The sequence below is a fragment of the Podarcis filfolensis genome (genome assembly GCF_964270895.1).
Source record: "Podarcis filfolensis genome assembly, chromosome: 3".
Classification (NCBI taxonomy): domain Eukaryota; kingdom Metazoa; phylum Chordata; class Lepidosauria; order Squamata; family Lacertidae; genus Podarcis; species Podarcis filfolensis.
In genome coordinates this window covers 19,025,164-19,052,262 of record NC_139606.1, presented here as the reverse complement: position 1 = coordinate 19,052,262, position 27,099 = coordinate 19,025,164, and the positions used below count along the sequence as shown (strand labels likewise).

Below are 27,099 nucleotides of genomic sequence, written 5' to 3'. Positions count from 1 at the left end.
TACATACAGCATCTCCATTTTTTATTTATAGAGTCTTTTTCATATTTCATTTACATTTTGTATGAGACACTGTCATTCTAGATATCATGTGGGGGGGGGTGAGATGGGAAGGGAAGGTAAAGGTAAAGGACCCCATGACAGTTAAGTCCGGTCAAAGGCGACTAAGGGGTTGTGGAGCTCATCTTGCTTTCAGGCTGAGGAAGCCGGTGTTTGTCCACAGACAGCTTTCCGGGTCATGTGGCCAGAATGAATAAACCACTTTTGGTGCAACGGAACACTGTGACAGAAACCAGAGCATACGAAAACACCATTTACCTTCCCGCCACAGCAGTACCTATTCGTCTACTTGCACTGGTGTGCTTTCGAACTGCTAGGTTGGCAGGAGTTGGGACAGAGCAACGGGAGCTCACCCCATCACAGGGATTCGAATCGCTGACCTTCTGATCGGCAAGCCCAAGAAGCTCAGTGGTTTAGACCACAGCGCCACCCACGTCCCATGATGGGAGGGTACCATTCTTTCATTCTATTGCATAGCGTTTGTGTAGGGTATCGTGTCAGCATCACACAAGTAGGTCTTTTATTTGAACTTTTATTTAATGTTCATTGTCATTGTGAGAGATGAGAGGGTCCAGAGCCTGGTTGGTTGTGTTCAGTTGGTTGCAATGTGCTTTGTTTGTGTGTGTGATTGGGGAGGATTGTGGGGCCAGGTTAGCCATAATGTTTCATATGCCATTGGGAGGATAGGTCGTTGTCTTGTTTTGTTGTCTATTTGATAAAGGGGAACCACACCGGGTGAAGATGTCCTCTTTCACTTGTCCCTGTGATGGAGCTAGTTTGCTTAGTAAATGGAATGTCCAGTCCAGATGATTTCAGTGGGACTTATGTACAATTACTTGTGCAGCTACTTTTTCTAAAACACCCAAGCAGTTCTAATCCTAAATTGTCTATTTATTTATTAAATGGCCTCATCCCAGTATACCTGAAGGTGCGTCTCCAGCCCCATTGTTCAGCCCAGACACTCAGGTCCAGCTCTGAGGGCCTTCTGGCGGTTCCCTCACTGCGAGAAGTGAGGTTACAGGGAACCAGGCAGAGGGCCTTCTTGGTAGTGGCACCTGCCCTGTGGATGTCAAGGAGATAAAGAACTATACAACTTTTAGAAGACATCTGAAGGCAGCCCTGTTTAGGGAAGTTTTTAATGTTTGATGTTTTATTGTGTTTTTAGCATTCTGTTGGAAGCCGCCCAGAGTGGCTGGGGAAACCCAGCCAGATGGGCGGGGTATAAATATATTATTATTATTATTATTATTATTATTATTATTATTATTATTACTACTACTACTGCTACTACTACTACTACTACTATTACTATTACTACTACTACTACTACTACTACTACTACTACATATATACCCCATATTTTTCTCCAAGTTGCTCAAGACAGTGTACATAACTCTCCCTCTCCTGATTTAATTCCCTGCAACAACCCTGTGGGATAGGTCAGGCTGGGAGGCGGTGACTGGCCCAAGGTCACTAGTGAACTTCATGGCTGGGTAGATATTTGAACCCTGATCTCCCAAGTCCTGGTCCACTATAGCGAACTGTACCGAGATCTTCATTTTAATGGGCCCAGGAGTTAATTGTGAACCACCGGAATTGCTCACTTAATCAGTTTTCAAAACTTAATAATGAGTGTTATCAAGGAAACGTGGAAAGCATAAGGTAAAATAAATAACTTTGATGGGAAATAAATCACACACAAATGGTAGTAAATGCAAATCAAAGAGCCTCACGGTTTGTCTGCCTCTGTGGTTACCCTTATAAGGGCTTTATCTGAAGACACTTGTCTATTAAGTTTGTTATGTAGCTGGAACAGGAGGCTGGAAGCAAATTGCAGCTGGTGCTTAGAGAATGCTTTGCTGACATCTAGTGGAAGGATGTTTCCACCCATGCATATTCTGGAAGATGGAAAGAGAAAACAAACCTTTAAATGTTGTTTTTGTTTCCAGTTCTTGTGTACTGTTTGAAATGCAGCCTGATCTTGCACCTTACTAAATGTGTCACCCGAGTCCCTCTGTACATGAGGTTACTACTCATATAGTATTTTATATTTTGCTACACATACTCAAGGGACGTGGGTGGCGCTGTGGGTTAAACCACAGAGCCTAGGACTTGCCGATCAGAAGGTCCTGATCGGCAGTTCGAATCCCCGCAACGGGGTGAGCTCCCGTTGCTCAGTCCCTGCTCCTGCCAACCTAGCAGTTCAAAAGCACGTCAAAGTGCAAGTAGATAAATAGGTACCGCTCCGGCGGGAAGGTAAACGGCGTTTCCGTGCGCTGCTCTGGTTCGCCAGAAGTGGCTTAGGCATGCTGGCCACATATAACTCATATTTTATCAGCCTTCAGTGCCCCTCACAGACCCTTCAAGTATCCCTATTTTCCAGGGACGTCCCCAATTTAGAGAAGCCGTCCCGGTTTCTGATTTGATCCCGGAATGTCCCACTTTTCCTTAGGATGTCCCCATTTGCATTGGTGAAATGTTGTAGGGTATAGAGTTACCCAAATCCCTAGCCGTCTGAAGGCAATCCTGTATAGGGAAGGTTTTTTAAAAAAATGTTTTATGTTTTATTATGTTTTTATATATGTTGGAAGCTGCCCAGAATGCCAGGGCAACCCAATAAGATGTGTGGGGTATAAATTGTAAAATGATCATTATGGAATGGTACGTCCCTATTTTCATTGGAGAAACATTGGGGGGGGGGAATGCCCTCCCTCCAACTGAAATGTCACTCTGGTTATGACCAACTTGTTTCTGAATATTTGTGTGGGGAAGGGTCCCCAAATCTTAAGAAAGAAAGCTGTTTTCTTTCCTGTGACCAGCAAGCAAGAATCCTGTTACATTCGATTTTGGGTAAGGTAAAGGTAAAGGTAAAGGGACCCCTGACCATTAGGTCCAGTCATGACCGACTCTGGGGTTGTGGCGCTCATCTCGCTTTATTGGCCGAGGGAGCCGGCGTACAGCTTCCGGGTCATGTGGCCAGCATGACTAAGCCGCTTCTGGCGAACCAGAGCAGCGCATGGAAACGCCCTTTACCTTCCTGCCGGAGCGGTACCTATTTATCTACTTGCACTTTGTGCTTTTGAACTGCTAGGTTGGCAGGAGCAGGGACTGAGCAACGGGAGCTCACCCCATCGCGGGGATTCAAACCGCCAACCTTCTGATCAGCAAGTCCTAGGCTCTGTGGTTTAACCCACAGCGCCACCCGCGTCCCTTTTGGGTTGGGTATGCAGGAACTATTATACAGGAACCATTAATATATTTATCTACTTACATTTAACATGGAAGATTTGCATATATATTTTTTAGCTAGTAGCTAATGTCAATGTAATCGAAAGAGCATACTTAGGGGTTTAAAAAACACACACACAGTCAAAATTACATTGATGATTCCCTATGTAATACGTTAAAAAAGAATTGTTTTGCAGCGATTGCAGCTATTACCATTTGGCAACTCTTGCTTCTTGCATGCAGTTGTTTAAAAGCTGTGCCTGGAGTCAAAATAAATGGCCTTTTGGCATAGTAAAAGTGAGAAAACCCTTGTGGCAATGAGCATAGCACAACTATCAAACAATAAGGCATCTCAGTTATTTGTAGCACAGAGGTGGAAGTGAAAAGGCTACATTTATTTGCACAGCTCTTTTTAATTTAAAAAGCTCTATGTTGTGTCAATCATAAAATCAGATAGTGCCGCAGTAATTGTTACAAAGTCTGTAATTGAGAAACATCAGCTGAGATTAGGTCAAGACAAGCCGTGTTTGCAGACAAAAGTCTGACTCTTGTTTCAGTGACAAGTTAAATAACACTCCAGCCTGAGACAAATAAAAAACATAAGATTTCTTACCTGCGTTGGGAAAGGATTGTTGACAGTGAACAGCATTAGGGAACATTATAGGTGGCATTGTTCAAACAGCTGGAGAACTGTAAGGAAGCGGGTGATGGATAGATCAAGGCTATCGGAAGTGAAGATGGGGATTTGATAATGAATGATGGAAGCTAGCTCAGTGTTTGCAAAATAACAGAAACTCGCTGTGAGAGCTGAGAGGCAGAAAGCTATGTGAGTGGTTGTCAAAGAAGGCAAGACACATTGGAAAAGGAGCCAGGAGAAACAATGTTTTTAAAGGCTGTATTATTAACTACTAGAGTACGGTATTCGAGAGGCCTTGCTTCAGCTATTGCATTACCTAGCACCCATCAAAGAATGTACAGGGTTCAATACTGAAATACAGAATGGTATCCGAAATGTGCACACTTTTATTATGGGCATCTCGGTCTTCAAAGCTGATACCATATTCAGCATTCAGCTCTGCTCTGCTTGTTCTTTCTTATCTGGCTTTTGAACTTGAGACATAAAACAGTATCCTGGGCTTATGTGCTTTCATTTTCATATTGTAAACTTCCAGCCTGATGGAATCCTGAAGGAGTAAATACCTTTGGTCCAAGGTATTATTTAATCACTCAACTAAGTAAGTTTTTTTTTATAAAGTGTGTTCTCCCTCATGGAGAGCACAGGTTGCGGGCGGGGCTGACAAGACACCTCACTGTTACTAGGCAAATGGTTTGGCCATCCTTTAAGCAGGGGCGGGCTGTTACTGGTGAAATCTAGATGTTGCCATTTGTTGATTGACAGCCCTATTTGTTAAATACAATGCTCGCAGCGAGGAACTTCCTCTTTTCGCTGCTTACTTCGGATCACCCGCACCCCCTTCCCTAATTTTAGGCTGTTTGCTTGACCTTGCTATGCCTGTCATGGGGTCGTCTGCTTTGGGGCAGGGGCCTGGTAGGAATTTTGTCCATTTGGCTGATTAGTGTGTGCCACTTGGTTTTTGCCTACTGCGTAGCAAATCGTCACAACTTGTAAGGTTTGCGGTTAGGCATTGGTCTTGGAATTGGTTGGTGGAGGGGTATGGATTCGGCTGTGCCTGCCCCTCCAAAATGCTGCTGCTGCTGCTGCTTCAAGGGTTTTCCATTAAAGGAACCCAGGGGCTCCCCATGCTTTTGTCCGAAACCCCCTGTCAAGGGGCTAGGGCCACGCAAGCCCCTGGGAGCATTCTGGGGAGAGGTGAGGCATGGTTCCCAGTCCCGTCTCTCTCCCCAGGTGACTTACCCTTGCTGACTTCGCGGGGGGTGTGAATGTCAGAGCTGTCCCCGTGCGGGGTCAGTTAGTGCTACCAATGCCTAAGCAACCACTCACATTGCTGTAATTTGAATAAAGTTGTGGCCAAAATTATGCCAAAAACCTTAAACAAAAATTAAGTGTCAATTGTGTTTTTCTTTGGGGGGGTGTCTTGGGGACCTCAACACGCAAAACAAAAACAAAAAACAAGCAAACATTATTTCAGCCACTGGAAAAGAATAAAGGTAAAAGGTAAAGGACCCCTGGACCGTTAAGTCCAGTCAAAGGCGACTATGGGGTTGCGGCGCTCATCTTGCTTTCAGGCCGAGGGAGCCAGTGTTTGTCCATAGACAGTTTTTCCATGTCAAGTGGACAGCATGACTAAACCACTTCTGGCACAACAGAACATTGTGACAGAAACCAGAGCGCACAGAAACGCCATTTACCTTCCCGCCACAGCGGTACCTATTTATCTACTTGCACTGGCATGCTTTCAAACTGCTAAGTTGGCAGAAGCTGGGACAGAGCAATGGGAGGCTCACCCCGTCACATGGACTCAAACCGCTGACCTTCTCATCTGCAAGCCCAAGAGCAGGCATAGGCAAACTCGGCCCTCCAGATGTTTTGGGACTACAACTCTAATCATCCCTAGCTAACAGGACCAGTGGTCAGGGATGATGGGTGTTGTGGTCCCAAAACATCTGGAGGGCCGAGTTTGCCTATGCCTGCCCAAGAGGCTCAGTGGTTTAGATCACAGTGCCACCCGCGTCCCTGGAAAAGAATACTCAGTGTCCCACAGCATGGCTAAAAATGCTGCAACTTATTTCTGGAATTAACTCTGATGCTCTTGTCAGACGTGACATATAAAATCCCTGGGACAACTCAGTCAGTAGAGCATGAGACCCTTAATCTCAGGGTTGTGGGGAGTGTCTGTTAGTGGTCCCCAGCAGTTCAGAGATGCATGACTTATAACTTCCAGAAGTCATGCACTCCATAATGTCGTCACAATCCCGTTGGACTCCTTCATGACTGAGATTAAACAGGCCCTCTCCCTGCTGAACTTCAAGTGTTTGGCAAAGGCTTTCCTCCTTCAATAAACCTTTCTAGCTGGCTTTCTGGTTTGAGGATTAATTTTAATTGTTCTTATTCTTTGTACAGTGGTATCTTGGGTTAAGAACTTAATTCGTTCTGGAGCTCCGTTCTTAACCTGAAACTGTTCTTAACCTGAGGTACCACTTTAGCTAATGGGGCCTCACGCTGCCGCTGCACGATTTCTGTTCTAATCCTGAAGCAAAGTTCTTAACCCAAGGTACTATTTTTGGGATAGCGGTGTCTGTAATCTGAAGCGTCTGTAACCTGAAGCGTCTGTAACCTGAGGTACCACTGTATAGGTTTTGGAAATGGCTAAATGCACAAAAACTTGTACATTTCCTCCAAAAGAGACACCAAACTTTTGATTCTTGAGTATGCTAAAGGTAAAGGGACCCCTGACCATTAGGTCCAGTCGTGGCCAGCTCTGGGGTTGCGGTGCTCATCTCGTTTTACTGGCCAAGGGAGCCGGCGTACAGCTTCCGGGTCATGTGGCCAGCATGACTAAGCTGCTTCTGGAAAATCAGAGCAGCACATGGAAACGCCGTTTACCTTCCTGCCGGAGCGGTACCTCTTGATCTACTTGCACTTTGACGTGCTTTCGAACTGCTAGGTTGGCAGGGGCAGGGAGCTCACCCCATTTGAATCGCTGACCTTCTGATTGGCAAGTCCTAGGCTCTGTGGTTTAGACCACAGCGCCACCCTGGGGAAGGCAGCAGTAAAAAAAAATAATTGCAGGTTTTTATGAGCATTTCCTTTCTACATGTATGCACACACTGCTTAGAAATTCTGGATATCAAGTGGTTTATAAATACAATCGAGCAATATTTACACACTATAAAAATAAAGATATCTCTCATAAGTATATAAAACTATAAAAATAAGGACCGACCACACAGTCTGAGTAGTAGTGAGGGGAAAACATGAATACTTGTGAGGTAATTCATTTATGAGAGAATTTCAGGAATTTTTTGATTATTTTACTGTGTTCTTTCCAAGTTAAAAAGTTGTGTTCTTCACAATAGTCCTTACACACACACACACACACACACACACACACACACACTCTTATTGGTGTGAATCCCAGGGGTGCTTTAAATAAAATGCTCCTAGCTGTAAAACAGATGGGGAAGCATTTTAGAAGGTGCCAGGTTTATTTATGGAAGCATGAAATTGAATTTAGTAGGTGAATTTTGCCAGTATGAAATGCAAACTCTCAAAACAGGAAGTGGATTTTTATTGCTTATTTATTTTATTCCTGGATCAGCTGCCGAGGACCGTAGAATCCTTCCTCTCAGGAATTATTTGCTTTCCAACTCTGAACCACAACATCTCGACCATCGGTTGCACATCACATCTGCTGCCAGAACTTCAACTACAAGCATATGCTTTGCTGTCTATGTTAACTGATCTTCTACAGATTTATATGAAGGAAAAAAATGCTTTGCATTTGAGATAGGTTCCTTGATTTAAGACAATGGGAACCGATCTGCCTGAGCCAAGGGAAAGAATGTTTCCTCCAACTTCCAGTCGCCGATAACAAAGTGTACCTCGAATGGGGCAAAAATGTTGGCTCCAAAGACCTCACAGATACCAAAGATGGACTGAACTCTCAGGTCACCTTTTTGCTTCTGCTACCACACATTCAAGCAGAACAGGTGTTGTTTGTTACAGGAAAAGGTGGAAGGCGGGAGAAAGGCAAGCAAGACTGCTTAACTCCACCCCACTCCCAGAAAAGCTTCATGGCTGCTCTTAGGAATCAGAACGAGTTCAAGATGTAGGACTAGATCCAGGTTTTGGAAAAGGTTTTGCAATCCTGTGAAACACATACTTGGGAATAAGCCCCATTTGGAGTCAACTGACTTTCTTCTAAATAAACTTGTAGGTGACTTGGTCAACGGATGAAGCTTCCATTGAGGAAGACCATAGCTGTCAAGTGTCCCTTATTTGAAGGGACAGTCCCTTATTCCAGCGCCATGTCCCGCTGCTGTCCCTTATTGATGGATGTCCCTTAAATGATGTCCCTGAAATTTCAAAGGAAGCAGCTCCTCTCCCTCCCTCCCTGCCGGCCAGGAAGGAGGGAGGCTCCAACTGTGTTGCTTGGCTGTGTTGCTCACCCAATAAGAAGTCTAAGAACGACTGGGGGTGGAGCTTGCATGCCTTGTGTGTGGCTAGTTAATGCAAGCTGAGGGGTTTTTTGAATGCTGGACGCCATTTTTTGCACGTGCTGCTGCAGACTTTGCAGTGCAAAGCCAGGCCAGGGAGCCATCTTAAGTTGAGGCTGCATAGGCCTTGTGGTGCATGTGATTCAGATTCTATTCAGTTGAACCTCTGGTTACAAAGTTGGTTGGACAGTGTTCTCGAAGCTACCAGCATGAGTTTGACCAGACTGCAGGAGGACAGGAAGACTGGAGTGCCTGGAACAGGTGAGGCTGCAGGTCCCTTATTTTGGCTGCTGGTCCCTTATTTTAAAGGCTGCTGGTCCCTTATTTTCAAATCTGTAAGTTGACAGCTATGAGGAGGACCCATCCCTTCTCCCTCCCTCTCCCATTAGGTTTTACCAGAATTTCATACGGATCTTTCATGACTTGTGACGGTGCCAGCCCAAGGTGTATTGCTACCTGATGACAAGATGGCACCCACCCCAGTCCATGTACAGATTGCCGGGCAGTTAAGTCTTACTTCAACATTGGTGATAGGACAGCCTCCTCCACCACACTTCAGGGAAGTTTTCTTAGGGAATGCAGAGAACATAAAGCTCTGTTCCCCAACAGAGGGGCTCAGCCAGACTGCTGGAGGCAGTCACCTCTCTCTGGTCAACAATAGGACTGCCCCGGACCTGTGAAAAGCAATGACCATCATAGGATTTTGCTTACACGATGCCTAGTGGTGCCTCTTCCAGAAACCAAAACAGCCTCCTTCCAAGAAACGCTCGTTTACTTTCCTCTAGATTTACAGGGTAGCTAAATGTGTCTATATATTATTTCTCTTTCGGCAATTCACTTGCCATTTCTACACTATAAACGTCAGTTCTGCTTGGGGATGATTTCTGTTTGTTGTGGCAAAAGCAGAATTAGGAAAAACTGGAAACTTATCTCCTTCTCCAAACATGCATTTTTATTGATCGTTGTATTACAGTGGTACCTCAGGTTACATACACTTCAGGTTACATACGCTTCAGGTCACAGACTCCGCTAACCCAGAAATAGTGCTTCAGGTTAAGAACTTTGCTTCAGGATGAGAACAGAAATCGGGCTCCGGCGGTACGGCAGCAGCAGGAGGCCCCATTAGCTAAAGTGGTGCTTCAGGTTAAGAACAGTTTCAGGTTAAGAATGGACCTCCGGAACTAATTAAGTACTTAACCTGAGGTACCACTGTACAGCTTTCCTCCAAGGATCTGACAGCCCCACAGATGCCCTTCTGTTATCCTCACCACAACCTTGAGAGGTAGGATAGATGGTGATATAGCAACTGGCCCAAGGTCACCCAGTGAGCTTCATGAGTGTATGGGAGTGGAAATCTGGAACTCCCCAGTCCAATTCCAGCATTCCAACCACTTGGACCATGCTGGTTCTCTCAGTGGTTCTGCTGTGTATGTAAAACTTCCATCTGAGGTAGTGACAGAGTCGACTCGCCAAATCTTAAGCAGTCACATAGAAAACTTCCTGATACCAAGTCAGAACACCAGTCCATTTAGCTCATTATTGTTTCCATGGACAGGCAGCGATTTTCCAGAGATCCAGCGAGGAGCTTTTCTCAGTTCCTCTAGGAGATGATGGGAATTAAACTGGTGAGGATTTTGTTTGCGCAGCATTTACCCCTGAGCCACAACCCTTTGCTTGTGTCACAAGACAGAGTTATTGTACCAGATTACTCTTTCCTTTCTTGGTACCCACGCCTGACATTTGCCCACCCCTTGGGGTGGGAGGAGAGGGACAGAGCACAGCATTAATGCAGAGACAATTTGTCTTCATTAACCTTGGTGGGATGAACTGGCCTATCATTCAGTTATGCTCTCAGACTGGACGGCGTATTTGCAACTGATGACATGGTTATTAGATGAACCTTTGCTTCCCCGTTCCAGTTCCTTCCTTTCTTTCTCTTTCCAGCATTGCTCCATCACATGTTTTGACAAGGATTTATTGCCTAGTTGTACCTTCACCAGTTTATATTTCACCTAAACTTGACTTCTCTGTTGGGGGTAGGAACTGGCGATGGGCAGTGGAAGGACCTGTAAAGAAACAAAACAAAACAAAACAAAACAAAACAAAACAAAACAAAACAAACAAGAAGTAAAAGAAGATTTGTCAGCCATCAGAACTCAAGCTTTTATGAACAGTTTGTTTGATAGATTGACGTACTATTGCCATCAAACCCCATTCAAACCATAGTTCAATGGTGGTGGGTTAATAGTTTTGTCCCTAGAAATACAAGGATGTGCTTCTAGGACAGCTTAATGGAATTTGCTTTTAGGGGCCTGCAGCAAGGCTGTCAGATTCCAACTCCCCTGCTAGTGTGGCTAATGCTCAGGGATAATGGGATTTGTAGTCTAGCAGTGTCTGAAAAGCCACAAGTTCCTGACCCCTAGTCTCAAGTATATCCCACATTTCCCTCAATTATTGGGTTGGTTGTGTACAGAAAGACCTACCAGTACAAGCTAGAACAGTGTATTTAACAGCCTTAGCATTACAATAGGTCTCAGCCTTACTCTTGCCATACGAGGACTAGAATATTTGCACAAAGCGCACAATATTCGTGTTTGGGTTTGTATAGCTATTATTTTGTGCCACTTCGATATTTCTCACGGTATAGAAGGATCAATATTAGGGACTGAAAAGGGACAAGGGTACCCATGAATACCTGGAAAATAGGTACAATCACAGAGTATGATACTGATTTAAAGATTATGTAACTGGGACTTCCGGAGGCGGCGCGAAACTGTAATGGCGGTCCTCTTCTAGTCTGAAGAGGGGCTCCGCAGGAAAGGGTCGTTTCGCTGCGGCACAGCGACGACCCATCAAGAAAAACCACGAGCAGAGTGAGCTCGTGGCCGTGGGACTCGGCGGGCACCTGGAGCGACCCCGAAATCGCGAAAGGAACCCCGTAAGGGGCTCCGGAGTGAAAGAGGGGTAGCGGTGCTGTGAGTTCATCGCTCTTTCTGCGGGAGTGAAGCCGCGCAGCTGTTGCAGATGAGCGCCGACCTTTCTTCCTTTAAAGATTCGACTGAAACAACAAACCCGTGAGTAAGGACGTTAAATTCGGCAGTAAATTCTTGAAAAAAATTTTGGCTGTAACCGGGAGACGTTAAAAAGGAAGTCCGCCTCCCGGAGCTGCTTACAAGATCAAAGCAAGGGATCAGAGAAGCGAAAAGCGGCTGAAAAGGGATGTTTTAAAGAGGGACTTTCATGCACTTTCAGAAGTGACTGTTAACGAGAAAAGATAGACTTATTTGTGAGCAATTTTTTAAAAGGAAAATTGGAGCGATCCTCCCCAGTAAGATCATTCAAAGCTAAATTCCAAATCGTCGGGCTGCTGGAGGGGAAACTGTTTAACTGCGGAACTGTTACAAATTGTTACAAACTTTTACAGACGTATGGATACCCTTGAGCTTTTGAGCTTTAACAAGCTGGACTGGATACAAATTGTAGGCACCTTTTTGAAACTTTGTTAAAAGTTTAAAGTACTCTGCAGGACTTGTTTATTACCATTTGGGACTATTGCATTTCTGTTTTTTAACATACAGGGGACTTTAATGGCGGAAAAGTTGCCTTCTTCTTTTTGAAACTTTGGTGGTACTCCCCCTAGAGGATTTTGGGAATATAAGGCCTGGGAACAGCTTTTTATGTTTACTCTCTCTCACTGGATTGTTTTTAAATTGGATCTGTCTTTCCCATGGGACAATAACAATTTGACCTTGAACATTGACTGATGAGTGGTACAGGAAAGACAAGAGCAGCCAAAGCCAAGGAAGCTAAGGAGAAGGAAAAGGAAAAAAAGCAGGCACAGCTTGTACAAACAACTTTGACTCAGGGACGCAGATCATCAGTTCCAGCTGTGCTGGGCGTACAAAAGGCAGAAGCCGAAAAGTCTAAAATTCCAGCAGAGGAAGATATGGCAGCAGGAGCATCTGAGGGAGTTCTGAAACAAATCTTGGAGCAGTTGGCAGCTTTAAATCAAAAGGTTGACAACCAATCATCAAAAATTGACCAAGCTACATCTTCGATCCAGAAATTGACAGATCAGGTTTCCCAGCATACACAAGCAATTGAAAAATTGCAAGGAGCTACACAAGAAAACCGTAATTTGGCTGGGGAAGCTGTTCAAATTGCAACGGCAGCTAGAAAAGAGGTCGAGGAAGTTAGAGGTGAAGTTAAACCTTTGCATAAACAAATTGGTGAACAACAAGCCTACCTCTCGATGGTGGAATTGAAAAATCGTGAGAATAACCTCAGATTAAGAGCAATCCCAGAAATTGAACAAGAAGATTTAATTGGATTTTTGACAACAGAATTTTCAAAATTCTGGGGCATTAAGGAAGAAACTGACTTTAAAATAGTGTCAGCTTTTCGGCTGGGAAGATTGGTAAGGAAGGACAGACCCAGAGATTGTTTGATAATTTTGAGATCAAGGGAAGAGAGAGACAAAATATTAGGCCTACATTTCGCAAATACATTGGTGATACAAGATAAAAGGGTGGAAATTTACCGAGACATCCCAAAACAGTTATTGGACTTGAGAACCACTTATTTAGAACTGGCAAGACTGCTGAGAATCAACACAATTCGTTATAGGTGGGAGTTTCCACAAGGGTTATCATTTACTTACAAGCAGAAGAAGGTAAAGATAAAAACACCAGAGGATTTACAAAAGTTCCTGCACGATCACGGTGAAGATCTCCAAAAAGAAGCAGCAGCACTTTGTCCTCTACCACAAGCTGGGATTCCGCCTGGAGGCGGAGCAGGCCCTACACCCTCGGGACCAGAAGATATACCACTCTAGGTGTAACAAAACAGTACAGGATGTCTCTGCAGCTACTTAGTTGGAATATAAATGGCGGAAATTCTCCGGAAAAAAGAAGGAAAATATTTCACATATTGAAGAAAGAACAATTGGACATTATTTGTTTACAAGAAACCCATGTGACCAGGCTTCACAGAAAAGTCTTAGTTAACAAAAGACTAGGCCAAGAATTTATTTCATCAGACAAGGTTAAGAAAAGAGGCGTGGTGATATATGCCAAGGAGAGCCTGGCACCAAAATTTGTATTTAAAGATGAGCAAGGAAGAATCTTGGCGATTGAAATCCAGACACAAGGAGAAAAAATTTTGATATTAGGAATATATGCGCCAAATGACGGGAAATCAGAATTTTTTAAGAAGCTGCATGAGACCATGTTGGACTATATGGACTACAACAACATCATAATGATGGGAGACATGAATGGAGTGGTATCTACACATATGGATAAGTCTCAAAATCAAAACTTAACATCAGATGGCAGACTGCCTAAAACTTTCTTTGAACTGATTGACAATTTGGATCTGATTGATATATGGAGGACAAAAGACCCCCTAGGTAAAGAAGGAACTTTCTTCTCTGAGGCCCACCTGTCATGGACAAGGATCGACCAAATCTGGACATCTAGAGGGCTGGCACCCAAGACTAGAAAGGTGGAAATCTGCCCAAAAACATGCTCCGACCACAATGCTTTGAAACTAGAACTTAGACTTACCCAAACCGGTTCCTTCAGATGGAGAATGAATGACACCTTATTAAGAGATCAAGAGATTGTGAAAAAGGCCCAAAAAACGTTAAAGGACTATTTTGAAATCAACCTGAACACTACAGTTGAAAAAAGAATGATCTGGGACGCAAGTAAAGCCGTTATGAGAGGGTTTCTGATACAACAAAATACAATCAAGAAAAAGCTCTGGAATGGAAAGAAGGATAAAATATTGGAGAAAATATATCAAGGTGAGAAGAAACTGAGAACCAATCCCAAGTCAAAGGAAGTGCTGAGAGAAATCAAATTCCATCAAGCACAATACTCTAAACTGATAAATCAAGAGATCGAATGGAAAATCAAACAGATGAAGCAAAGATCGTTTGAATCAGCAAACAAATGTGGAAAGCTGCTAGCTTGGCAGCTGAAAAAAAGACAAAAGTTAAATACAGTGACAAATCTAGAGATTGAAGGAAGAATGGTTCAGAAACCAGAAGAAATCAGGAAGTGCTTCCACAGATACTTCAAAGAACTTTATGCACAAGGGCCTCAGAAAGAGTTGGAGATAGATCAATTTTTAAGGATAAATGGACTACCAAAAATAACCCAAGATAAAAGATCAATCTTGAATTGTAAAATAACTCAACAGGAAATTGAAGGTGCCATTCAGAATATGCAACTTGGCAAATCTCCAGGCCCGGATGGGCTTACCTCCAAATACTACAAGACTTTGAAGGACTACTTGACACAGCCTTTGATGGAGGTATGCAACCAGATCATGGAGGGGAAGAGGGCACCGGAAACGTGGAAAGAAGCATTCATCACATTGATACCCAAGCTAGAATCTGAAAAGACCCAGCTTAAGAACTACCGTCCCATCTCACTCCTGAATGTGGATTACAAAATATTTGCAGACATTTTAGCAAGCAGACTTAAAAAGGTCTTAAATGAAGTAATTCACAAGGACCAAGCTGGCTTTCTCCCTGGTAGACATTTATATGGAAATACCAGAAACATCATTGACATTTTGGAACTATTGCAAACCAATAGGAACACAAGGGCGGTTTTAATCTTCATTGATGCGGAGAAAGCATTTGATAATATATCTTGGAAGTTTATGAAGAAAAATCTGGAAGGGATGGGAGTGGGACGGGGGTTTGAAAATGGAATAGAAGCAATCTATTCAGAACAGAAAGCTAAATTAATAGTGAACAATGTGGTGACGGAGGAATTTAAAATTGAAAAAGGGACACGACAAGGGTGCCCTCTATCCCCTCTTTTATTCATTTCAGTCCTGGAGGTGCTATTGAACATGATTAGGGAGGACCGGTTGGTACAAGGGATAGAGGTCGGAGTGAAACAATATAAACTGAAAGCTTTTGCAGATGACTTAGTTTTGACATTACAGGAGCCAGAACCCAGTACAAAAAGAGTTTTAGAACTTATTCATGAGTTTGGTCGGGTTGCAGGATTTAAGTTGAACAAACAAAAGACTAAGGTTTTGGCCAAAAACTTGACATCTACAGAAACAGAGGGGTTTCAGAGAGAAACAGAATTAAATGTGGTTAAAAAGGTGAAATACCTAGGGATCTATTTGTCTTCCAAAAATTTGAACTTATTTAAAGACAATTATGAAAAATGTTGGTCGGAAATTAAGAAGGACTTAGAAATTTGGTCAAGATTGAAACTTTCCTTGTTGGGTCGAATAGCAGCTATAAAGATGAATGTATTGCCGAAAATGTTATTTTTGTTTCAGACCCTACAGATCGTGGACAGAGTGGAATGTTTTGGAAAATGGCAGAAGGATATATCTGGGTTTGTCTGGCAGGGCAAAAAGCCTCGAATAAAGTTTAAAATACTAACTGACTCGAAAGAAAGAGGAGGGTTTGCCCTGCCGGACTTGAGGTTATATTATGAATCTGCAGCCTTCTGCTGGTTGAAAGATTGGTTTTTGTTAGAAAACACTGATGTCCTGGATCTGGAAGGGTTTGATAATGCTTTTGGTTGGCATGCATATCTATGGTACGACAAGGTTAAGGTTCATAAACTGTTCAAAAATCATATTGTCAGAAAATCAATTTTTGCAGTCTGGATGAAATATAAGGACTTATTAGAGAGTAAAACCCCGAGGTGGCTATCACCAGTGGAGGCCAAGGCTCGAAAAAGACCCAATATGGAGGCCTATTGGCCGAAATATTGGGAAATAATCGAAAAAATTGGAGACAACTGGAAACTGCAGAGTAAGGATAAACTAAAAAATAAGGTGCGAGATTGGTTACACTATGCTCAAATTCAAGAGGTTTTTAAATTGGATAAAAAAGTTGGCTTCCAAGTGGAAAAATCGAAATTGGAGACAGAATTGTTAGAACCAAAAACTAAGGTATTATCGAGAATGTACAACTTGCTGCTTAAGTGGAATACACAGGATGAGACAGTTAAATCTGCCATGATAAAATGGGCACAGGATGTCGGACATAACATTATGTTTGAAGACTGGGAAAGGTTATGGAACAACGGGATAAAATTCACGGCATGTAGTGCCCTGAAAGAAAATATTATGAAAATGTTATACCGGTGGTACATGACCCCAGTCAAGCTAGCTAAGATATATCACCTGTCTGATAACAAATGTTGGAAATGTAAGGAGGCAGAAGGGACATTTTTTCATCTCTGGTGGACCTGCCCAAAAGTGAAGGCCTTCTGGGAAATGATTTACAATGAACTGAAAAAGGTATTTAAGTATACCTTTCCCAAGAAACCAGAGGCCTTCCTGCTGGGCATGGTAGACCAGAAAGTGTCAAAGAAAGATAGAACTTTGTTTATGTATGCTACCACAGCAGCAAGAATACTCATCGCAAAGAATTGGAAGACACAAGATTTACCCACGTTGGAGGAATGGCAGACGCAGTTGATGGACTATATGGAACTAGCTGAAATGACCGGCAGAATCCGAGATTTGGATGAAGAATCAGTCGAGGCGGATTGGAAAAAATTTAAAGACTATTTGCAAAAATACTATAAGCTGTATGAACTTTAAGACAGTGCATGTTCTTGGAAAGGTTACGCTTTAGCAAATATGATTAAGCAAATGGTAAAATTAATGACAAATGAGAAAAGAAGTCAATGTGAATCAAACATTTTATGTTTATTTTAAAAGGTAACAAAGTTAAGATACAATATACTGAATATGGGTACATAATAATGGAAAGTTCCAACAAGGTTTGAAATAAGGTAACAAATTGCTGATATTGCTACTACAAAGAACGCAGATCTGGAAGGTGTGGGGAAGTCCAATGGTTTTCTTTTTTGTTAAAAAAATCAAAAATTGTTTCTTGTATTTGGGTTTTTCTGTATTGTATTGAATTGTCAAAATTATGAAAAGAAACGTAATAAAAATTATTTAAAAAAAAAAAAAAAAGATTATGTAACTGTGCCATTTGATAGAGGCAAGTTTTTGTGTAAGCTAATCATGGCTGGCCTTATCATTACAGAGCGAGCCAACTGCCTCAGGCAACAGATCCTGAAGGATGGGGAGCGGACAGAGCTGCATGTGCCATGCCGGCTGCCTTTAGCCCTCTAAGCTAGCCTTCTGCCCTCAGGTGCTTCAGGGAATGCTAGGCCACAGCCTGAGTTGAAGTAATATTCAACTGCAAGTCTACTCACTTTTTCTACATGGAATGCAGAGTGGAGGAAAGCTCGGGCGCCATTTTGTCATTCACCTCAGACCACAAAATATATTGTCGGCCCCGCTTCTGTTTATGAAAGAGAGCAAAATGTGATTCTCTCGTGTATTTATCTTACCACTGAAATAATTGCCCGAGGAGCCATGATAGTGAGGAAGGAAGGCTTTACACCAGGATAACACAGGTGCTGTGTTTTAGCTCACTGAGGAGCAAATACTACCCAACTCATTGGTCTTGTCTGTCATGAAAGAAAAAATAATTCAAGCCAGGCTTATAAACCAGAACAATTCATCTTTGGAAGATACAGTCTACAAAGCTTAGGCAAAACAAAAAACAAAAAACCCACCTTTGGGAGGAATCATATTTATCTTGCTGTAACAAGCATAATGTCTGACACCTCAGGATCAATTAAAAAACATGCCAGGGTCATGTTTCTTTGCAGAACGAGAGCTTAGGCTTGATACAATGCAAAACATCTTGCAAATCTGGTATTTTGCTCCAACGTTGAAGTAAGATACCCTTTTAGTTCCAGGCAAAAAAATTATTCAGCAGCAAGTACCCATGGTCTTGAAGAGCCCTGTGCATTTAAAGAAAATCCTTTCAACTGGTTTCTGAAGCTTTATGTTTCTTTTCCCTTTGACCTTACTACAACAATGCAGAACAATGAAGTCAAATGCATAGAACATAACATCCACAGTACCCAGAAACAGTTAATTTCCCTCATATAAAGAAGTTTAAGAGTTGGAATAAAAAGAGTTTAAATTCAAATTTAGTGGATTAGAAAGCAGGCAACTAAAAAAATGAAATGTAAGCAAAAACGTCTATCCATAAATGCATAATATTTCATAATATATGTTGCAAAAGTTTGCATTTATTGGTGTAGAGGGAGCAGGATATATCTTTTTCTGCAGAGCAGGAGTTGCCACCGACCATTAACAGCAGCTGCCCAACAGACTGAGCAGAGGCACAAGTTACCTGGTGTCTTCCCCAGAAGGGTGAAATCTGGGCCGCTCCCTAAACTGTGCCCCATAGCAAGTTGAACATGTTGCAGATATTAAATATTGCACAGTTTGAAGTGACTGGAAGCATAAGAACTGACTCCTTTGGAAATGAAACATTGTCCAGGCCCATGGAAATAATATTCAAACGTTTACTGGTGGAACATTCTTCAAAACAGAATTAAAACATTAAAAATATCCATACACTATCTTGTGCTGTCCAGCACAGGCTCAGCATCTTGCAAAAGATATAATAATCCAAAGAGACCTATAAGCAAAAGTCTCTCTCTCTCTCTCTCTCTCTCTCTCTCTCTCTCTCTCTCTCTCTCTCTCCCTCCCTCCAGGCTGTTTGCTCTCCCTTTGTTGTTGTTGTTGTTGTTTAGTCGTTTAGTCGTGTCCGACTCTTCGTGACCCCATGGACCAGAGCACACCAGGCACTTCTGTCTTCCATTGCCTCCCGCAGTTTGGTCAAACTCATGTTGGTAGCTTCGAGAACACTATCCAACCATCTCGTCCTCTGTCGTCCCCTTCTCCTTGTGCCCTCCATCTTTCCCCAACATCAGGGTCTTTTCCAGGGAGTCTTCTCTTCTCATGAGGTGGCCAAAGTATTGGAGCCTCAGCTTCACAATCTGTCCTTCCAGTGAGCACTCAGGGCTGATTTCCTTAAGAATGGATAGGTTTGATCTTCTTGCAGTCCATGGGACTCTCAAGAGTCTCCTCCAGCACCATAATTCAAAAGCATCAATTCTTCGGCGATCAGCCTTCTTTATGGTCCAGCTCTCACTTCCATACATCACTGCTGGGAAAACCATAGCTTTAGGAGGCCAAGACTCAAAGACAACTTTCAAAATGGAGATTGCAAACCAATACCTCTCATATGTTCTACGTCTACAACCCTCACAGGTCAGCTACCAGAGAACAAGAATCAGTTAAAAAGTAAAGATAAAGGGACCTCTGACCCTTAGGTCCAGTCGTGGCCGACTCTGGGGTTGCGGCGCTCAACTCGCTTTATTGGCCGAGGGAGCCGGCATACAGCTTCCGGTTCATGTGGCCAGCATGACTAAGCTGCTTCTGGAGAACCAGAGCAGCACATGGAAACGCCGTTTACCTTCCTGCCAGAGCGGTACCTATTTATCTACTTGCACTTTGATGTGCTTTCGAACTGCTAGGTTGGCAGGAGCAGGGACCAAATTACGGGAGCTCACCCCGTCGAAGGGATTCGAACCAACGACCTTCTGATCGGCAAGTCCTAGGCTCTGTGGTTTAACCCACAGCGCCACCCGCGCTAATTATTAGTTAATTATTATTAACTAATAATCAGTTAGTTGGTCATTAACTCAGCAAGGAGCTCAGAGTCCTTTAGAAAAACTCTTGTGGAAAATCCTCAGCATTCGCAAGACACATTTAGCCATTTTCCATTTTAGACCCATATCAATACATAGACATTTTTCATTTCTGTATGAGTTAAACAATTATACTTAACAGAACATGGGCAGAATCTCCCTTGAGACCTTTGCACGATTAGGAGGAGCTGAGATGCACATGCATTTTTGGGGAGGAACTTGCATGCATCCTTCTTCCCCTTTATGCCCGGACACACTCCTTGATATGCCTGAAGGGGGCTTCTGCCATCCAGTTCTCAGCACATTTCCCAAGCTCTTAATATAGAAGTGTCATTAATCAAAAGTCTAATTTAGAGGGAGCCTACTATGATACACTCACCAAACAAACCACACAACTATGTTGAATAATAGCAACACATCGCCAAGTATGGACTACAGATATAACCCCTGTCCAATGAAAGAAAAGCACGAGAGGTCCTTTGGTTAAAATACATTTCCTAAGTTTGTAAATAAGCATGCATTTAGCAACTCTTTTATCTCTCCTTACACTCATCGGACTGAATCGGACACTAGCCATGCCGGTGATTTATGCTTCTCAGCTTTAAATACCAAAAATGATGTTATTTATAGACCCATGCAATGTAACCTTTGATGGTTTCTGCTGCCCAAACGAATGGAATAAGCCTCTTTTTTCAGGGAGGGGTATGTGATGGATGAAGCCAAAATGCAACAGGACGGCCCTGGATGCCTTGGGAGGTGGTGGAGGGAGAAGGGAAGGGGCAAGAGGAGGATACCGTGGGGGGAGAGAAGGGGAGAGGAGATGTAACAACTGAGGGGGAGGCAGAGAAGAAGGGTAGACATGGTGGTGTAGCTTCAGATAGATTGTGCAGCCACTAGATAACAGTCATGTATTTCTTTTTTAAAAATATATTTTTTACTAAATTTTCCATAACAAGTTTCAGTTTATTTTTTTTCCAAAAAAAATTATTAATTTTCCAAAAAAAAAAAATTAAATCTCGGCCTTATTTACATCAATCTTAGTAATATTGTTAAGTGACTTCCCTGTATCCCCCTGGTTGAATTTCAGTGTATATCATTTTAACAGTTTTCCAAAACCAATGTTCTTATAAAATTAACTTAATCACTTAACATCTTTCTTTCTTTCAAATTTGGCATTAAACATATTAATTACAGTGGTACCTCAGGTTACATATGCTTCAGGTTACATACGCTTCAGGTTACAGACTCCGCTAACCCAGAAATAGTACCTCAGTGTGATGGGATGATGAGCTGCTTGTGCGTAAAGTTTCTAGTCCCTCAAGGTTTGGCTAAGTCCACAAACCCCTGTCTGTGACGGAGCTCCATCAGCATGGCTCCGTCAGTCGCTGGCAGAATCCGACAGTGGGCGTTTACGGAATTTCTTCCAGCATAAAAGCTCCTTAACAGAAACACGCCTTCTGGACTCTCTGCGTGACAGTTTCCGGCGAGGAGTGGGTGTCCCTATAGGAGGTCCTGAAACCTCCCCACTGTTCTCGCTGGAATTGTCTCTGAGCCATCCTTCCGACTCACTTTCCCTTGGAGCTCTTTCTCTCCCCCTGCTGGTTCCCTCCTCCGCTGATAAGTCTCTCCCAACCTCTGGGAGCCCTTGCACCACCGGTTCTTCCGATGACAGTTCCCTGACACTCAGGTTAAGTACTGCTTCAGGATGAGAACAGAAATCGTGCTCCGGCAGCACGGCAGCAGCAGGAGGCCCCATTAGCTAAAGTGGTGCTTCAGGTTAAGAACAGTTTCAGGTTGAGTACGGACCTCTGGAACAAATTAAGTACTTAACCTGAGGTACCACTGTAATCACATTACATATTTAAATCCTAAGCCTATCTGATATTTGCAAGCTTTTCCAATTAAGTTAACTTAACATATTTAACTAAATAGTCTTTAAATTTCATCCATTCCTCCTGGTAATCCTTCTCCTTCTGGTCGCGGACTCTTCCAGTCATGTCGGCTAGCTCCGAAAAATCCATCATCTTCATCTGCCAGTCTTCCACAGCTGGTATTTCTTGTGTTTTCCAATTCTTCGCTAACAAAATTATTGCTGCAGTTGTGGCATACAAAAACAATTTAACATCTTTTTTGGGAAATTCCAAACCTGTTATTCCAAGAAGAAAGGCCTCTGGTTTCTTAATAAATGTATATTTCAACATTTTTTTCAATTCATTATAAATCTTCTCCCAGAAGTCTTTCACCTTGGGGCAGGTCCACCACATATGATAGAAGGTACCCTCTTTTTCTTTACATTTCCAGCAAGTTTCAGTTTAAACATATTGATCACCTTTAGATTTAGGATTATCAGAATCCCTTGACTTCCCCCCGCCCTTCTCTGGTTTCCATTGTCCATCCCTTCTTATTCAACTTATCCTTTCCCCCAATTCGTTATATCTATTATTAACTTTTTCATTATATTTTGTCTTTTACAAGTATTACTCTAATCCTGCCAAAGTTTTTAACTGTTTATAATGTTCTCTTAAATAGACTACAAATTTTTCCCATTCTTTCCTAAACTTCTTCTCGTCCTGGTCTCTGATTCTCCCGGTCAATTTCACCATTTCGGGATAGTCCATCATCTTCATGTATTTCTTTCGTTCCATTTCAGCTTCTGCTGAAATTTTCATCATTTCCCTTTCTTTCCTCCTGCAAAATTTTGTGATTTTTTTTTTAAGGGAACTACTTGTGGAGCCAAATCACTTATAATGGGCCTTGGGGTCAGCACCCAGCACCCTAGGGCAGCTGCTGTAGCTCTCAGCATCCTGGAGAGACCCAATACCAGTCTCAGTCCCCAGCATATGAATAGGCTAACGTCCTGTTGAAAACATGTTTGCATTTTCACTGTCCATAAGTTACTTAACTGCTGCTAACACTGGGCTGCTCCAACTTATACATGGCTATTATTATGAATTTCCAACTGCGTCTGGCTGCCCAAGGGATTGCCATGCTGCGGACTTTGTTCAGAACAGGCTTTGAATGGATTTTAATACAAAGGGCAGTGACTGTGCGTGTTTGTGTGAGTGTGTCAGTTTGGAAACCCAAAAGATATATCTTCTGGACAGTGTTGGCAGACCCGACAAAAGGGGACATGGATTCAGTCATTGCTCATTTGTGGCAAACACAGCTTCAGTGTATCTTTCAGGATCGACTTGACCTAGCCAACAAAAGTCCAAGGAAAAGCATTGCCTTGTGAGAGGCAGGCAAACAGATCCATCAGCCTACCTCCATCCCTAAGTAGAGGTATGTGACCGATTAATTGGCTGATGATTTGATGGCTGCTCCATACTATATAGCTCAAACCAATGTAGGCTTTTCCTGAGGAAGAAGCTCATGGCCTGTTCTGCAGCCGGGTGGCACTCAGAGTGGCAAAGACTTGCCCTCAAGGGAAAAGCATGTGCTTGAACCTCTGGCTCGAAACCTCAGGTGTTTGCTCTGAGCTGAAAGTAAGGCAATGTCAGGCTTCAGGGAATCCTATCCCTCCCACAATGGGATGCCAAGAAGCAGATAAACAAGAAGAGTTCTTACCAAGTAAGGTAAAGGTAAGGGGCCCCCTGACCATTAGGTCCAGTCGTGAGCGACTCTGGGGTTGCGGAGCTCATCTCGCTTTATTGGCCAAGGGAGCCGGTGTACAGCTTCTGGGTCATGTGGCCAGCATGACTAAGCCGCTTCTTGCGAACCAGAGCAGTGCACGGAAACGCCGTTTACCTTCCCACCAGAGCGGTACCTATTTATCTACTTGCACTTTGACGTGCTTTCAAACTGCTAGGTTGGCAGGAGCAGGGACCGAGCAACGGGAGCTCACCCCGTCGCAGGGATTTGAACCTCTGACCTTCTGATCGGCAAGTCCTAGGCTCTGTGGTTTAACTCACAGCGCCACCCGCGTCCCTTCTTACCAAGTAGTTTATTCAATATTCATACAATACAATTTTCATATTCGTACAATATTCATACGAAGGAATTCGGTCTCCCTTAGATAATGGCGTTGCTCCAAGTCCCACCTCCTCAGTCCCTCCTATTTTACATCACCCCTGCGCCGGCTGATCTGTGCTTTCTGCCTCTGAGCTTTCTGTTCTACTACTCTCAAGGCACGCCTGGTCGGGGGGGACGGGACACCAGGAATGCTTTCTAGAAACACCGAGTCTGTCAGCTCTCTCTCCCATTCTGCTTTTTCTTCCTGCTGCTCTCCCAATATTTCCCAGCTTCTCCCCTCTGCAGCCTCTGAACTATGACCTTCTGCAAGTCACCGTTCTAAATCTATACTGTCCTCTTCTTGGGAAGGTGCAGGAAGGGGGACGGCGGCAGTCCCCACCATTCCTCCTCAGTCCAGCCCCTGACAGGCAATGGTGCACACATCCATGTACAGAGGCAGGGCGGTCTGATATTCAGACATGCCTCTTAAGAACAGATCTTGACTATAACAGCATTTCACAATCCTGTTTGGGTAGATGTGGTTTTCTCCTTGGATAGACCAGTCAGATCTGGTCAGGAAGTGGTAGCAGCCAATGTGGGCACCATGGTCTTCCCCTAGTGCCCATGAACTCTCTGAGCCCCCTACCTGCCCCTGCCCTTTAAGTCATGAGATGGCAAGGGTGGTCATCTTTACCTCCCTTGAAAAGAACATAGAGATGAAGGAGGAAGTTGGAAGGGTGATTCTCTGACTTTTACCCTCCAACAGTTCTCCAATGAAAATAGGGACGTCCTTTTCTTCTTCTAGTATTATTGATGTTGTTAAATTTATACCCTGCCCACCCGACTGGGTTGCCTCAGCCAATCTGGGCGGCTTCCAACACATATAAAAACACAATAAAACATTAAATATTTTGTTATTTAAAAACTTCCCTATACAGGACTGCCTTCAGATGTCTTCTAAAGGTTGTATAGTTACTTATCTCCTTTCCTCGGGGGTTGCATAACTGAATACCCTCCAACATTTCTCCGATGAAAAGAGGGATGTCTTAAGGAAAAGCGGGACATTCCAGGATCAAATCAGAAACTGGGACAGCTTCTGTAGATCTGGGACTGTCCCTGGGAAATGGGGGCACTTGGGGGGTCTGTTACCTGGCCTTTGACCCCAGAGAGTTGTATTTTCAAAACTAGCCCTGTTGACATCCAATGCCCTTTTAAAATGTGTTGGGGGGAGGTTATTGGGTTGTTTTTGTTTTTATTATACAATTTGTATTTTTATATTGTGATATTATCCTGTGAACTGCCCTGAAACCTGTGGGTATACAAATTTAATTAATAACGTTAATAATAATAATAATAATAATAATGTCCCCCTCTTAAAGGGGTTATATTTTGGGTGTCACTGGCCATACACCGAAAGTTCATCAGTGAACTACCCTGTGTGCAGAGATATGGGCTTGGTTGCCTGCTATACTTATGTCTCACAGAGCACCCCCATATCCCATTTACCCTGATTAGCCCCAGTCCCCCCCCCCAGCTGTGGGGCTGGGAGGGATACATGCCCAAGGCCTAAGCCAACGTCTTCCTACATTTGGAAGTTTAATAAAGTTGTGGCCTAATTTTAATTCCATATAACATTGTCAGAGTCTTTATTTCTTCCTTATGATCCCTGGGGGCTGGGGCTGTCACCGCCTGGTCACACAATAACAACAATAATTATAATTTAGGTGGCTGTAACTTGCCCTGGGACCTGCTAGTGAAGGAGGGTAATAAAATGAATTACACAAGGGGTGATTTCTGGTTTTCCACCATTTAGCAATATAGGAACACAGAGAGAGGTAGATTAGATAGCTAATGCTCAGTAGGTGCAGGAACAACAGAAGCTTGACTATAAAGGAATAAATTTCATTTTACATACTTGTAAAAAGCTGAACATGGATTAAAAGCCAACTTAGTGTCAGTTGAGAGTGGTGTCAGTTGAGTGCTGGTGGTTGCTAGGTTGCGGAGGTCCTTGTGACACGCCCTTCATTGTGACACCTCCCCCTGCTGGCTCCTTGGTCACTAGGGCTCTAGAGGCATAGCCATCTCCTTTGGTTTGATCATTCAGCATGTGAGAGAGAAAGTGGATGGAGATGTAAGTAGACTTTCTCATCAGCATCGGCATTCTGTGCTGATAATGCTCCCTGACAGTCTTAGGGAACATTTAAAATAGGGAGGTCCTAAGGAAAAGCAGGACATTCCAGGATCAAATCAGAAACTGGGACAGCTTCTGTAAACCTGGGACTGTCCCTGGGAAATAGGGGCACTTGGGTGGTCTGCTTTTGTACAGATCCCTTTGGGGGAAAGAGGGATGTATGCATGTGTATGCGCTTTCTCTCTGTCTCAGGCAGGGGGGAGCTGATCCAGGGAGGGGGAGAGAAGTCACAAGATCGAGTGATACCCTCCAAACTCAAAGATCCATATGTGCCCAAGGAGCTCAAGCATAGGCGATCCCTGTAGTGTTTTTGTGTAGTCCAACTTGCTAGATCTTCTGTATATGTGCCTGCTGTTCCTGAATAAATAAGGTACTCAGACTCACCCTTACTCCTGCTGCCTCTTGGCTTTAGGGTAGGCGGGTTGCAAGATCGTCTTGAAACACTGACTATCCTCCTCCAAGCCCTCACAGCTGGAGAAGGAGACTCTATACTGACAGTGTAAGACAGGGGTCAGCAAAATTTTTCAGCAGGGGGCAGTCCACTGCCCCTCAGACCTTGTGGGGGCCGGACTATATTTTTTGGGGGGGAATGAACAAATTCCTATGCCCCACAAATAACCCAGAGATGCATTTGAAATAAAAGCACACATTCTACTCATGTAAAAACACCAGGCAGGCCCCACAAATAACCCAGAGATGCATTTTAAATAAAAGGACATATTCTACTCATGTAAAAACACGCTGATTCCCGGACTGTCGACGGACCGGATTTAGAAGGTGATTGAGCCAGATCCAGCCCCCGGGCCTTAGTTTGCCTACCCATGGTGTAAGACATTCACTGACACCAGTTCAGGTCTGACAAGGTGAAAGAGCAAAATGGTTAAAATGGGAAACCCCAAATGCATGGTGCACCCCTTTGAAGAAAGGAGAAGAAATGGTGTGTTGGGGGAA

At 43.4% G+C, this 27,099-nt stretch overlaps 2 long non-coding RNA genes across 3 annotated transcripts; both read right to left on the bottom strand.

Moving 5' to 3' along the window:
* On the bottom strand, positions 1-4,149 carry LOC310759882. The gene is made up of 3 exons (XR_014546607.1): positions 3,899-4,149; positions 1,791-1,955; positions 1-277 (listed from the first exon to the last, which is right to left on the bottom strand). It is a non-coding gene; the product is annotated as an uncharacterized lncRNA (long non-coding RNA).
* Positions 4,150-4,216: 67 nt separating this feature from the next.
* LOC310759862 lies at positions 4,217-25,905 on the bottom strand. 2 transcript variants are annotated; one of them, XR_014546584.1, is made up of 4 exons: positions 25,873-25,905; positions 17,646-17,734; positions 10,238-10,490; positions 4,217-4,469 (listed from the first exon to the last, which is right to left on the bottom strand). It is a non-coding gene; the product is annotated as an uncharacterized lncRNA (long non-coding RNA). The 2 variants fall into 2 exon arrangements; XR_014546585.1 differs by lacking the exon at positions 4,217-4,469 and having other exon boundaries at positions 9,165-10,490.
* Between the last annotated feature and the right edge of the window lie 1,194 nt (positions 25,906-27,099).